The sequence below is a fragment of the Salmo trutta genome, chromosome 19 (assembly GCF_901001165.1).
Source record: "Salmo trutta chromosome 19, fSalTru1.1, whole genome shotgun sequence".
NCBI classification, from domain to species: Eukaryota; Metazoa; Chordata; class Actinopteri; order Salmoniformes; family Salmonidae; genus Salmo; species Salmo trutta.
In genome coordinates, this window is record NC_042975.1 from 6,694,222 (window position 1) to 6,710,750 (window position 16,529).

The window sequence follows — 16,529 nt, forward strand, 5'->3', positions numbered from 1 at the left end:
ACTACACCATTTGATTCACTATCAGGTCAGATGAATGATAGTAGCACGCTATAAACACATATACAATGAACTATGTCATCCCCAAACTCATATCAGCGCGGCTCATATTTGAGGCTAAAATGATTATGAACAACCACAGACAGTTCACTGAACGGTTAACGGTAAACATATAAAAGCATGAACCTACGAATGAAAGAAGTAGCTGGCAACGGAGCTCCGGAAATCGATTAGTACAACAACAAAAAACAGGGACATCTGCAGCGCCTCGATCTGTGTGGTTAACAACAATAACGGTATTTTGTTTGTACACGGACATTTCTTTGAACGCACAATTTGCGCTAACAAAACAAGACTGTCGTGTTTACACAGGAGCAATAGTAAAATATAACTGCAAAGTGAATCTGTTCATTTCATCCAGCCTGAGCATGCTAACGGGGTTTGAGCTACCGTTCATTCTTCACTGATGCGCGAACAGCCCTGCTGTCGCGAGCTTCTCAACTTAATTCCTCTTCTATGAATAAGCACGAGGTGATGTGATGTTTCTTACCTTGTTCGTATCCCTCTCTCCTGAATAAAGGAATTGTTGGGCGGCCGACAGCGGTGAGTGTTTCTGTATTTCGGACAACGTGTGACGCTGAAGGGGGGTGCCGTCCTCTTGTGTAGGATGTGTCCGTGGTCCTGGATTCCCAATCTCGAGCTGACTTTTCTCCTGCCTGGTGCTGAAGTGGACAGCGCACTAAGCAGCAGCAAAGCAGTGTTGTAAAAACACAGCGCTCCTCACCAGCATACTGCACAGCAGCCTCTACCGGATGGGAGGGAACGTTGCATCTATGAACAATGCAAAAAGGATGCTGTCCGATAAAAATAGTCTACAAAAGCCTGGAAGGGTGATATTTGGCGTTTACGTTCGGAATGCGCCATCTAGCGTGGCCGTTTTGACCGCAAGCCCATGCTGATTGTTTAGAGTATTGGCATAATCAGATTCATATCGAATAATTAATGTGCATGGACAAACCCACTCTGTCCTTCCTCTGTGGGAAACATATGGCTCATCTATTTGCATTCAAGACAGTATGTAAATACAGGGTTTTATTAAGCAGGGGATAGAGCGTTGTTGGGTAAAGACAATACTTCCAATATACAATGCAATAATAAACTGAGATAGACAATTAGTACAGACAAGTTAAATCCACTTGGCAGCTGTGTTACCATATGTCATTTCAAAAGAGCATAGATGAATATTTCATTCACAGTTATAGTAGCCTACGTGGATTGAAAGGCAACCCGTTCAGTTGGCTCTGCCTACAAATACTCTGATTCATTTTATTGGGACAACAGAGCACAGAAATTGTCATTTAAAAATTATTTCAGTGCTATAAAAACAATCCATAAAAGTCCATTATGTGAAGTAGGCCTATGAGTGCTTGATTTGGGTCAGAGCTGTCCGGACACCATACTGGCACTTCTAATGTTTGGGAAATTGTTTACCAGCTCCTCCATCATTTTTAAATTTAACTAGGCAAGTCTGTTAAAAACAAATTCTTATTTACATTGACGGCCTAATCTGGCCAAACCCGGACGACGCTGGGCCAATTGTGCGCCGCTTTATGGGGCTCCCAATCACGGCCCGATGTGATACAGCCTGGATTCGAACAAGGAACTGTAGTGACGCCTCTAGCACTGAGATGCAGTGTCTTACACCGCTGCACCACTCGGGAGCTCATTTAAAAAAAAGTAGCCTATCGCCTACCCAGATTCACACAACGAGCAAGTTTATCAAAGCGGGATGAAGGCGGCATCTGCATTGCATAGCATTTGGAGAGTGGGCAATCATTTCCTGATTCTATTTTGTTCACGTTTATTTGCCGCTAGTCTGTGCATCTGTGCGTGACAGTTCAAGAATTGCGCAGATTGAAAATGGGCCAGCCTGAATGCGCAAAATGCCCTGATCAAAATAGTCAAATTAGGGTTTGTTGAGGTCATGAAAAGTCATGGAAATTTGTTTCTTAAATGTTGTTAAAATAATTTTTGAAGGAACACCTTTAAATATTATCAATCACAAAAAAATATTTAAAAAATCGACATATCAGCCATTGTTGGAATGATCCTTCAGTGCGTGTGTGTGTGTCTCGTGTGTGTGTGTCTCGTGTGTGTGTGTGTCTCGTGTGTGTGTGTGTCTCGTGTCTGTGTGTGTCTCGTGTCTGTGTGTGTCTCGTGTCTGTGTGTGTCTCGTGTGTGCCAGTGCAAGAGGGCCGTTTCCCGAGAGAGAACTCGACATTCCAGCAGCAGGTATAAAATAATGACAGCGAAACAGATTAACTAGATAGCAAATTCCAAACATAACTTGTAGCAGTTATCTCGCTAGTTGCCAATAGCTAACTAAGCATTAGTGTCGTTGTCGCCATTCCAACGGCACTGTAGCCTAGATAGTGTAAATACATATGCACCGTTTGAAAACTGGGATTCCGAAGTAGCCATGTAATTGCGACAACGTAAAGAAATATTCTAAGAATAGCCTAATCGAAAAATAACTTGCTGTGCATAGATCTCCCCTTGAAACATGAATATATGAGCCTAGTATATAAACATGTCTAGTTATAGATACCTTGCTCTGAAGTAGCCTACCTTATCCATTTGACACCTGATTCTTTGAATGAAGAAATACTTTTATAAAAACAAAAAGTATTTGGTTGTAATGTTGCATTATTTTATATCAAGGGTGGCAACCATCCTCCAGGATAGCTACTGCATGGGTTTTGCAGACTTTTGTTCAAGGCCCTGGTCAAACCACATTGTAACCTAAACATCAGCTGCTCAACAGGAAGGACCTTGATAAGCAGACTTGGATGTTTCAGGGCTGGATCAAAAAATAGCCCTTACACAGCCTGGAGGTGTGTTTTGGGTCATTGTCCTGTTAAAAAACAAATGATAGTCCCACTAAGCCCAAACCAGATGAGATGGCGAATCACTGCAGAATGCTGTGGTAGCCATGCTGGTTAAGTGTGCCTTGAATTCTAAATAAATCACTGACCGTGTCACCAGCAAAGCACTCCCACACCATCACACCACCTCCTCCATGCTTCACGGTGGGAAACACACATGCAGAGATCATCCGTTCACCTACTCTGCGTCTCACAAAGACGCAGTGGTTGGAACCAAAAATCTCAAATTTGGACTCATCAGACCAAAGGACAGATTTCCACTGGTCTAATGTCCATTGCTCGTGTTTCTTGGCCCAAGCAAGTCTCTTCTTATTATTGGTTTCTTTTAGTAGTGGTTTCTTTGCAGCAATTCGACCACGAAGGCCTGATTCACACAGTCTCCCCTGAACAGTTGATATTGAGATGTGTCTGTTACTTGAACTCTGTGAAGCATTTATATGGGCTGCAATTTCTGATGCTAGTAACTCTAATGAACTTATCCTCTGTAGCAGAGGTAACTCTGGGTCTTCCTTTCCTGTGGCGGTCCTCATGAGAGCCAGTTTCATCATAGCGCTTGATGGTTTTTGCGACTGCACTTAAAGAAATGTTCCGTATTGACTGACCTTCATTTCTTAAAGTAATGATGGACTGTGTTTTCTCTTTGCTTATTTGAGCTGTTCTCACCTTACAACTCTTTAGGGCTAGTTTGGATGATTGAGGTGCCCAAAGTAAACTGCCTGTTACTCAGGCCCATAAGCTAGGATATGCATATAATTGGTAGATTTGGATAGAAAAAACTCAGAAGTTTCTAAAACTGTTAAAAATATGTCTGTGAGTATAACAGAACTGATTTGGCAGGCGAAAACCCGAAGACCAATTTTTTTCTGTTGACCTGCCAGCCAATTCCAAGCTTAACCTATTGAATACAAAGACTCCCGCCTCCCAAATTGCAGTTCCTATGGCTTCCACTAGATGTCAATAGTCTTTATACATGGTTTCAGGCTTTTATTCTGAAAAACTAACGAGGAATAGTTGTTTATCCTCAGGAAGTCCCATGGCAAAACTAGTCTCATTGAGCGCGTGACCGAGGGAGCGCACTGCGTTCTTTTCCTTTCCTATTGAAAATAGTTCGCTCCGTATGAAATATTATCGTTTATTTAAATATTACAGTACCTAATAATGAATTAGAAATGTCGTTTGATTTGTTTGGATAAACTTTTACTGGTAACTTTTGGAACTCCTATGTCTGCATTCTGAACGGGTGGATTACTGAACTCAATGACGCCTACAAATTGGACTATTTGGGATATAAAGATGGACTTTATCGAACAAAACAACCATTCATTGTGTTCCGGGGACTCTTGTGATTGTGATAAAAGGAAGATCTTCAAAGGTAAGTGACTTATTTTGTCGCTATTTGCCATTTTGTGACGCCTGTGCTTGTTTGGATAATATGCTGTTGTGGGGAGTGCTGACCTCAGATAATCAAATGCTGTGCTTTCGCCGTATAGCATTTTGGAAATCGGACAATGCGATTAGATTGCCAAGATTCTAAGCTAAAGAATCATGTATGACACTTGTATTATCATGAAGGTTAAATATTACGTTTTCTGTATTTTGAATTTGGCGCTCTGCAATTTCACCGGATGTTGTCGAGGTGGGTCGCTAGCGGGACGCCTGCGCCAGAAAGGATAATATGGTCTTGTACCAAATAGGTCTGTCGTCTGTATACCACCCCTACCGAGTCACAACACAACTCATTGGCTCAAACGCATTAAGAAGGAAAGAAATTCCACAAATGAACTTTTAACAACGCACACTTGTTCACTGAAATGCATTCCAGGTGACTACCTCATGAAACTGGTTGAGAGAATGCCAAGAGTGTGCAAAGCTGTCATCAAGGCAAAGGGGTGGCTACTTTGAAGAATCTAAAATAAATGTTGATTTGTTTAACACTTTTTCGGTTACTACGTGATTCCATATGTGTTATTTCATAGTTTTGATGTCTTTACTATTATTCAACAACGTAGAAAATAGTAAAAATATAGAAAAACCCTGGAATAAGTAGGTGTGTCCACACCTTTGACTGGTACTGTACATAAATCCCTTTTGTAAAGGAGAGACATGTTCTGGCCCCTCAAAGGATGTACTTATTTTGGGTACTGAACCATCCGTACCGTACCCTAACAGTGCTTTTTGAGGTGGGTTCGGTTTAGGTTTGATTTTAAAAAATAAAAAATAACTGTTTCCAATTTCGGTTTCTTTTTTTTTGGGGGGGGGGGGAAGTTAAACGCATTATGCATTATGTGGGTTGAATGCTGTAACATTATGCATTATGTGGGTTGAATGCTGTAACATTATGCATTATGTGGGTTGAATGCTGTAACATTATGCATTATGTGGGTTGAATGCTGTAACATATGCATTATGTGGGTTGAATGCTGTAACATATGCATTATGTGGGTTGAATGCTGTAACATATGCATTATTTTTTTTACATTTTAGTCATTTAGCAGACACTCTTATCCAGAGCGACTTACAGTAGTGAATGCATACATTTCATACATTTTTTTTTCTGTGCTAGCCCCAAGTGGGAATCGAACCCACAACCCTGGCGTTGCAAACACCATGCTCTACCAACTGAGCTACAGGGATGCCTACAGCATTCAACCCATTATGTGGGTTGAATGCTGTAACATATGCATTATGTGGGTTGAATGCTGTAACATTATGCATTATGTGGGTTGAATGCTGTAACATTATGCATTATGTGGGTTGAATGCTGTAACATATGCATTATGTGGGTTGAATGCTGTAACATATGCATTATGTGGGTTGAATGCTGTAACATATGCATTATGTGGGTTGAATGCTGTAACATTATGCATTATGTGGGTTGAATGCTGTAACATTATGCATTATGTGGGTTGAATGCTGTAACATTATGCATTATGTGGGTTGAAATGCTGTAACATTAGCATATGGTGGGTTGAATGCTGTACATATGCATTATGTGGGTTGAATGCTGTAACATAATGCATTATGTGGGTTGAATGCTGTAACATTATGCATTATGTGGGTTGAATGCTGTAACATTATGCATTATGTGGGTTGAATGCTGTAACATATGCATTATGTGGGTTGAATGCTGTAACATATGCATTATGTGGGTTGAATGCTGTAACATATGCATTATGAGGGTTGAATGCTGTAACATATGCATTATGTGGGTTGAATGCTGTAACATTATGCATTATGTGGGTTGAATGCTGTAACATTATGCATTAATGTGGGTTGAATGCTGTAACATATGCAATTATGGTTGGGGTTGAATGCTGTAACATATGCATTATTGGGGTTGAATGCTGTAACATATGCATTATGTGGGTTGAATGCTGTAACATATGCATTATGTGGGTTGAATGCTGTAACATTATGCATTATGTGGGTTGAATGCTGTAACATATGCATTATGTGGGTTGAATGCTGTAACATTATGCATTATGTGGGTTGAACTCTGTAACATTATGCATTATGTGGGTTGAATGCTGTAACATTATGCATTATGTGGGTTGAATGCTGTAACATTATGCATTATGTGGGTTGAATGCTGTAACATTATGCATTATGTGGGTTGAATGCTGTAACATTATGCATTATGTGGGTTGAATGCTGTAACATTATGCATTATGTGGGTTGAATGCTGTAACATTATGCATTATGTGGGTTGAATGCTGTAACATATGCATTATGTGGGTTGAATGCTGTAACATATGCATTATGTGGGTTGAATGCTGTAACATATGCATTATGTGGGTTGAATGCTGTACATATGCATTAATGTGGGTTGAATGCGTACATATGCATTATGTGGGTTGAATGCTTAACATATGCATTATGTGGGTTGAATGCTGTAACATTATGCATTATGTGGGTTGAATGCTGTAACATATGCATTATGTGGGTTGAATGCTGTAACATTATGCATTATGTGGGTTGAATGCTGTACATTATGCATTATGTGGGTTGAATGCTGTAACATTATGCATTATGTGGGTTGAATGCTGTAACATTATGCATTATGTGGGTTGGAATGCTGTAACATTATGCATTATGGTGGGTTGAATGCTGTAACATATGCATTATGTGGGTTGAATGCTGTAACATTATGCATTATGTGGGTTGAATGCTGTAACATTATGCATTATGTGGGTTGAATGCTGTAACATTATGCATTATGTGGGTTGAATGCTGTAACATTATGCATTATGTGGGTTGAATGCTGTAACATTATGCATTATGTGGGTTGAATGCTGTAACATTATGCATTATGTGGGTTGAATGCTGTAACATTATGCATTATGTGGGTTGAATGCTGTAACATTATGCATTATGTGGGTTGAATGCTGTAACATTATGCATTATGTGGGTTGAATGCTGTAACATATGCATTATGTGGGTTGAATGCTGTAACATTATGCATTATGTGGGTTGAATGCTGTAACATTATGCATTATGTGGGTTGAATGCTGTAACATTATGCATTATGTGGGTTGAATGCTGTAACATTATGCATTATGTGGGTTGAATGCTGTAACATATGCATATGTGGGTTGAATGCTGTAACATAGCATTATGTGGGTTGAATGCTGTAACATTATGCATTATGTGGGGTTGAATGCTGTTACATTATGCATTATGTGGGTTGAATGCTGTAACATATGGATTAAGGGGGGTTGAATGCTGTAACATTATGCATTATGTGGGTTGAATGCTGTAACATTATGCATTATGTGGGTTGAATTGCTGTAACATATGCATTATGTGGGTTGAATGCTGTAACATTATGCATTATGTGGGTTGAATGCTGTAACATTATGCATTATGTGGGTTGAATGCTGTAACATTATGCATTATGTGGGTTGAATGCTGTAACATTATGCATTATGTGGGTTGAATGCTGTAACATTATGCATTATGTGGGTGAATGCTGTAACATAGCATAGTGGTTGAATGCTGTAACATTTATGCATTAATGTGGGTTGAATGCTGTAACATATGCATTATGTGGGTTGAATGCTGTAACATATGCATTATGTGGGTTGAATGCTGTAAACATTATGCATTATGTGGGTTGAATGCTGTAACATTATGCATTATGTGGGTTGAATGCTGTAACAATTATGCATTATGTGGGTTGAATGCTGTAACATTATGCATTATGTGGGTTGAAATGCTGTAACATTATGCATTATGTGGGTTGAATGCTGTAACATTATGCATTATGTGGGTTGAATGCTGTAACATTATGCATTATGTGGGTTGATGCTGTAACATATGCATTATGTGGGTTGAATGCTGTAACATATGCATTATGTGGGTTGAATGCTGTAACATTATGCATTATGTGGGTTGAATGCTGTAACATATGCATTATGTGGGTTGAATGCTGTAACATATGCATTATGTGGGTTGAATGCTGTAACATATGCATTATGTGGGTTGAATGCTGTAACATTATGCATTATGTGGGTTGAATGCTGTAACATATGCATTATGTGGGTTGAATGCTGTAACATTATGCATTATGTGGGTTGAATGCTGTAACATATGCATTATGTGGGTTGAATGCTGTAACATATGCATTATGTGGGTGGGTGCATTGGTGGTAAGCTTATATGCATTATGTGGGTTGAATGCTGTAACATTATGCATTATGTGGGTTGAATGCTGTAACATTATGCATTATGTGGGTTGAATGCTGTAACATTATGCATTATGTGGGTTGAATGCTGTAACATTATGCATTATGTTGGTTGAATGCTGTAACATTATGCATAATGTGGGTTGAATGCTGTAACATATGCATTATGTGGGTTGAATGCTGTAACATCTGCATTCTGTGGGTTGAATGCTTGTAACATATTGCATTATGTGGGTTTTGAATGCTGTACCTTATGCATTATGTGGGTGATGCCTGTAACATTATGCATTATGTGGGTTGAATGCTGTAACATTATGCATTATGTGGGTTGAATGCTGTAACATAGGATTATGGGGGTTTTTTGCAATGCTGAACTTATGCATATGTGGGTTGAATGCTTTGTAACATAGCATTATGTGGGTTGAATGCTGTCACATTATGCATTATGTGGGTTGCACTGCTGTAACATATGCATTTAGTGGGTTGAATGCTGTAACATTATGCATTATGTGGGTTTGAATGCTGTAACATTATGCATTATGTGGGTTGAATGCTGTAACATTATGCATTATGTGGGTTGAATGCTGTAAACATTATGCATTATGTGGTTGAATGCTGTAACATTATGCATTATGTGGTTGAATGCTGTAACATTAGTGCATTATGTGGTTGAATGCTGTAACATTATGCATTATGTGGGTTGAATGCTGTAACATTATGCATTATGTGGGTTGAATGCTGTAACATATGCATTATGTGGGTTGAATGCTGTAACATTATGCATTATGTTGGGTTGAATGCTGTAACATTATGCATTATGTGGGTTGAATGCTGTAACATTATGCATTATGTGGGTTGAATGCTGTAACATTAGCATTATGGGGGTTGAATGCTGTAACATATGCATTATGTGGGTTGAATGCTGTAACATTATGCATTATGTGGGTTGAATGCTGTAACATATGCATTATGTGGGTTGAATGCTGTAACATTATGCATTATGTGGGTTGAATGCTGTAACATTATGCATTATGTGGGTTGAATGCTGTAACATATGCATTATGTGGGTGAATGCTGTAACATATGCATTATGTGGTTGAATGCTGTAAAACATTATGCATTATGTGGGTTGAATGCTGTAACAGTATGCATTATGTGGGTTGAATGCTGTAACATTATGCATTATGTGGGTTGAATGCTGTAACATTATGCATTATGTGGGTTGAATGCCTGTAACATTATGCATTATGTGGGTTGAATGCTGTAACATTATGCATTATGTGGGTTGAATGCTGTAACAATTATGCATTATGTGGGTTGAATGCTGTAACATTATGGCATTATGTGGGTTGAATGCTGTAACATTATGCATTATGTGGGTTGACTGCTGTTAACATTATGCATTATGTGGTTGAATGCTGTAACATTATGCATTATGTGGGTTGAATGCTGTAACATTATGCATTATGTGGTTGAATGCTGTAACATTATGCATTATGTGGGTTGAATGCTGTAACATTATGCATTATGTGGGGTTGAATGCTGTAACATTATGCATTATTGTGGGTTGAATGCTGTAACATATGCATTATGTGGGTTGAATGCTGTAAGCATTATGCATTATGTGGGTTGAATGCTGTAACATTATGCATTATGTGGGTTGAATGCTGTAAACTATGCATTATGTTGGTTGAATGCTGTAACATTATGGCATTATGTGGGTTGAATGCTGTAACATTATGCATTATGTGGGTTGAATGCTGTAACATTATGCATTATGTGGGAATGCTGTAACATTATGCATTATGTGGGTTAAATGCTGTAACATATGCATTATGTGGGTTGAATGCTGTAACATTATGCATTATGTGGGTTGAATGCTGTAACATTATGCATTATGTGGGTTGAATGCTGTAACATATGCATTATGTGGGTTGAATGCTGTAACATTATGCATTATGTGGGTTGAATGCTGTAACATTATGCATTATGTGGGTTGAATTCTGTAACATATGCATTATGTGGGTTGAATGCTGTAAAATTATGCATTATGTGGGTTGAATGCTGTAACATTATGCATTATGTGGGTTGAATGCTGTAACATTATGCATTATGTGGGTTGAATGCTGTAACATTATGCATTATGTGGGTTGAATGCTGTAACATCTGCATATGTGGGTTGAATGCTGTAACATTATGCATTATGTGGGTTGAATGCTGTACATTATGCATTATGTCGGGTTTGGAACTTGCTGTAACATATGCATTATGTGGGTTGAATGCTTGTAACATTATGCTTATGTGGTGAATGCTGTAACATATGCATTATGTGGGTTGAATGCTGTTAACTATGGTTGACATGCTGTCATTATGTGGGTTGTTGAATGCTGTAACATTATGCATTATGTGGGTTGAATGCTGTAACATTATGCATTATGTGGGTTGAATGCTGTAAACATTATGCATTATGTGGGTTGAATGCTGTAACATATGCATTTATGTGGGTTGAATGCTTGTCACATTATGCATTATGTGAGTTGAATGCTGTAACATTATGCATTATGTGGGTTGAATGCTGTAACATATGCATTATGTGGGTGTTGAATGCTTGTAACATTATGCATTATGGGGTTGACTGCTGTAACATTATGCATTATGTGGGTTGAATGATGTAACATATGCATTATGTGGGTTGAATGCTGTAACATTATGCATTATGTGGGTTGAATGCTGTAACATTATGCATTATGTGGGTTGAATGCTGTAACATATGCATTATGTGGGTTGAATGCTGTAACATTATGCATTATGTGGGTTGAATGCTGTAACATATGCATTATGTGAGTTGAATGCTGTAACATTATGCATTATGTGGGTTGAATGCTGTAACATTATGCATTATGTGGGTTGAATGCTGTAACATTATGCATTATGTGGGTTGAATGCTGTAACATATGCATTATGTGGGTTGAATGCTGTAACATTATGCATTATGTGGGTTGAATGCTGTAACATTATGCATTATGTGGGTTGAATGCTGTAACATATGCATTATGTGGGTTGAATGCTGTAACATATGCATTATGTGGGTTGAATGCTGTAACATATGCATTATTGTAACGTTCGTCGTTATAGAGGGACCAAGGCGCAGCGGAGGTTTGGTTCATCATCATTTTTATTAGAACGGTGAACCAGCAAAACAATAAACGATACCACGAACGAACAGCTTCACAGGCTACGAATAGCAATGCAAATACAATTCCCCACCAACAGCGTGGGGGAAAATGAACTTAAATGAGATCCCAATCAGAGACAACTAGCGACAGCTGTCTCTGATTGGGAAGACAGAAACCAACATAGAAATACTCCCCAATAGAGCCAACACAAGGCTCCAACGCAAAACAGAAAACAAACACAGGAAAACCACCCAACATAAACCACCCTGACCCAAAACACCTGAGTTCACCCGGTCAGGGCGTGACAGTACCCCCCCCTCAACGGTGCGTACTCCCGGCGCACCAAACTTAAGTCTATTAGGGGGGGAATCCGGGTGGGCGCCTCACCCTCGGTGGAGGCTCTGGCCCCGGGCGTGTTCTCCCCCCCGCCTCCACCTTAGCCCTACCCCTCTGGCCCGGACTGGACCACTGTGGAGCGGCATGCCCAGGCTTTGGAGCGGAGCCGTCGCCCGGAACAGGATTGGGCACCGGTGGACCGGACCCGGGCCGTGCCGGACTGGGAACACGCACCACTGGTTTGGTGCGGGCAGCAGGGACGGGCCGGACAGGACTGGGGACACGCACCACTGACTTGGTGCGGGGAGCAGGGACGGGCCGGACAGGACTGGGGACACGCACCACTGACCTGGTGCGGGGAGCAGGAACGGGCCGGACAGGACTGGGAACACGCACCTCTGACTTGGTGCGGGGAGCAGGAACGGGCCGGACATGACTGAGGACACGCACCACTAACCTGGTGCGGGGAGCAGGGACGGGCCGGACAGGACTGGGGACACGCACCACTAACCTGGTGCGGGGAGCAGGGACGGGCCGGACAGGACTGGGGACACGCACCACTAACCTGGTGCGGGGAGCAGGGACGGGCCGGACAGGACTGGGGACACGCACCACTAACCTGGTGCGGGGAGCAGGGACGGGCCGGACAGGACTGGGGACACGCACCACTAACCTGGTGCGGGGAGCAGGGACGGGCCGGACAGGACTGGGGACACGCACCACTGACTTGGTGCGGGGAGCAGGGACGGGCCGGACAGGACTGGGGACACGCACCACTAACCTGGTGCGGGGAGCAGGAACGGGCCGGACAGGACTGGGGACACGCACCACTAACCTGGTGCGGGGAGCAGGAACGGGCCGGACAGGACTGGGAACACGCACCTCTGACTTGGTGCGGGGAGCAGGAACGGGCCGGACAGGACTGGGGACACGCACCACTAACCTGGTGCGGGGAGCAGGGACGGGCCGGACAGGACTGGGGACACGCACCACTAACCTGGTGCGGGGAGCAGGGACGGGCCGGACAGGACTGGGGACACGCACCACTAACCTGGTGCGGGGAGCAGGGACGGGCCGGACAGGACTGGGGACACGCACCACTGACTTGGTGCGGGGAGCAGGGACGGGCCGGACAGGACTGGGGACACGCACCACTAACCTGGTGCGGGGAGCAGGAACGGGCCGGACAGGACTGGGGACACGCACCACTAACCTGGTGCGGGGAGCAGGAACGGGCCGGACAGGACTGGGAACACGCACCTCTGACTTGGTGCGGGGAGCAGGAACGGGCCGGACAGGACTGGGGACACGCACCACTAACCTGGTGCGGGGAGCAGGGACGGGCCAGACAGGACTGTGAACACGTACTGGTGCCCTGAAGCGTGGAGCCGGTTTAGCCACTCGTCCTGGCTGGATGCCCATCCTAGCACGGCATGTGCTGGGCATGTCCACCGGACGTACCGGGCTGTGCGGGCGCACTGGCGACACACCGCGCAACTCCGCTTCCCGTGGCCTGGAGCGGGGAGCAGGGACGGGCCGGACAGGACTGTGGACACGCACCGTGGGCTTGGTGCGGGGAGCAGGGACGGGCCAGACAGGACTGTGAACACGTATAGGTGACCTGTAGCGTGGAGCTGGTTTAGCCACTCGTCCCGGCTGGATTCCCATCTTAGCACGGCATGTGCTGGGTCTGTCCACCGGACGCACTGGGCTGTGCGGGCGCACTGGCGACACAGCGCGCAACTCCGCATACCAGGGCTCCTCCTCCAGATCTTCCCTCTGCAGGTCCTCAATCAACTGCCTCATCCTCGTCTCTTCCTCCGCCGTCATCCCCCACGAGAGCAGTGGTCTGGGCTCTTCCTCTGCCCTACCGGACCACCCCATTAGCCCCCCCCAAAAATTTTCTTGGGGCTGTTTTCCGGGCCTCCTCGACCGCCGCCTGTGACTCCGTCTACCGGCTGGCTTTTCCTCCTCGACCTGGGAGTCCGTCCGCCAGAGTCCTTTCCCCGACATGATCTCCTCCCAGGTCCAGAACTCCTTTCCCTCGCGAGCCCATCTCTCGCGCTCCTTTTCCTCCCGCTGCTTGGTCCTGGTTTGGTGGGGAATTCTGTAACGTTCGTCGTTATAGAGGGACCAAGGCGCAGCGGAGGTTTGGTTCATCATCATTTTTATTAGAACGGTGAACCAGCAAAACAATAAACGATACCACGAACGAACAGCTTCACAGGCTACGAATAGCAATGCAAATACAATTCCCCACCAACAGCGTGGGGGAAAATGAACTTAAATGAGATCCCAATCAGAGACAACTAGCGACAGCTGTCTCTGATTGGGAAGACAGAAACCAACATAGAAATACTCCCCAATAGAGCCAACACAAGGCTCCAACGCAAAACAGAAAACAAACACAGGAAAACCACCCAACATAAACCACCCTGACCCAAAACACCTGAGTTCACCCGGTCAGGGCGTGACAATTATGTGGGTTGAATGCTGTAACATATGCATTATGTGGGTTGAATGCTGTAACATTATGCATTATGTGGGTTGAATGCTGTAACATATGCATTATGTGAGTTGAATGCTGTAACATTATGCATTATGTGGGTTGAATGCTGTAACATTATGCATTATGTGGGTTGAATGCTGTAACATTATGCATTATGTGGGTTGAATGCTGTAACATATGCATTATGTGGGTTGAATGCTGTAACATTATGCATTATGTGGGTTGAATGCTGTAACATTATGCATTATGTGGGTTGAATGCTGTAACATATGCATTATGTGGGTTGAATGCTGTAACATATGCATTATGTGGGTTGAATGCTGTAACATATGCATTATGTGGGTTGAATGCTGTAACATATGCATTATGTGGGTTGAATGCTGTAACATTATGCATTATGTGGGTTGAATGCTGTAACATTATGCATTATGTGGGTTGAATGCTGTAACATTATGCATTATGTGGGTGAATGCACATTATTATGTGGTTGAATGCTGTAACATTATGCATTATGTGGGTTGAATGCTGTAACATTATGCATTATGTGGGTTGAATGCTGTAACATTATGCATTATGTGGGTTGAATGCTGTAACATATGCATTATGTGGGTTGAATGCTGTAACATTATGCATTATGTGGGTTGAATGCTGTAACATTATGCATTATGTGGGTTGAATGCTGTAACATTATGCATTATGTGGGTTGAATGCTGTAACATATGCATTATGTGGGTTGAATGCTGTAACATTATGTATTATGTGGGTTGAATGCTGTAACATTATGCATTATGTGGGTTGAATGCTGTAACATATGCATTATGTGGGTTGAATGCTGTAACATTATGCATTATGTGGGTTGAATGCTGTAACATATGCATTATGTGGGTTGAATGCTGTAACATTATGTATTATGTGGGTTGAATGCTGTAACATATGCATTATGTGGGTTGAATGCTGTAACATTATGCATTATGTGGGTTGAATGCTGTAACATTATGCATTATGTGGGTTGAATGCTGTAACATTATGCATTATGTGGGTTGAATGCTGTAACATATGCATTATGTGGGTTGAATGCTGTAACATATGCATTATGTGGGTTGAATGCTGTAACATATGCATTATGTGGGTTGAATGCTGTAACATATGCACTATGTGGGTTGAATGCTGTAACATATGCATTATGTGGGTTGAATGCTGTAACATTATGCATTATGTGGGTTGAATGCTGTAACATATGCATTATGTGGGTTGAATGCTGTAACATTATGCATTATGTGGGTTGAATGCTGTAACATTATGCATTATGTGGGTTGAATGCTGTAACAACACAGAATAAAACAATGAATAAAAGCCCATTACTGCTTATCACTTACTGACTATAATTTATTCACATTATTTTACGTTAATATAATATTACAGTTGTGTATATTATTATATTTGTTTTAGGTCTATTTGTTGACTGCATTATTTCATTCCAAGTCATTATCTCATCTCTGTAGAGCTGCAGTCTATGCTGTCTAACAAAATCACAATTTTAGTTGTTCTTCAAAGTAAATAAGGCAAAGTAAATAATTTGACTACTGAATACTAACTATCAATTTCTTAGATCATGTATTTTCAGGTAGAGATACTTAGCGAAGCAATTGCTTTCTATCACTCTCCATCGTTCTCCTGTCTATTTTCTCCTTGTCTGTGTCTGCCCAACACAAACCGAACAAATAGATGTGCAATGGATTAGGGTCATTGTAGTTAATTACCACGTTTTCTGTGCTAAACTATGTAGAATATTGGTCTACTACATCGCACAGTTCAGGCTTGATCTGATTTATCTCTAGAGAAACTGAGCATTACAATCACAGAAAAAAACCCAGAAAGAAATG

The 16,529-nt window shown here is 42.2% G+C and overlaps 1 protein-coding gene across 1 annotated transcript in view; it reads right to left on the reverse strand.

Annotated features, from left to right (window-relative positions):
- The window catches only part of srrm3 (serine/arginine repetitive matrix 3), a gene marked incomplete in the record, with an annotated part of 158,853 nt that extends 158,114 nt beyond the window's left edge, over positions 1 to 739 (reverse strand). Inside the window, 1 exon segment of the mRNA XM_029699563.1 lies at positions 548 to 739.
- Positions 740 to 16,529: the final 15,790 nt, after the last annotated feature.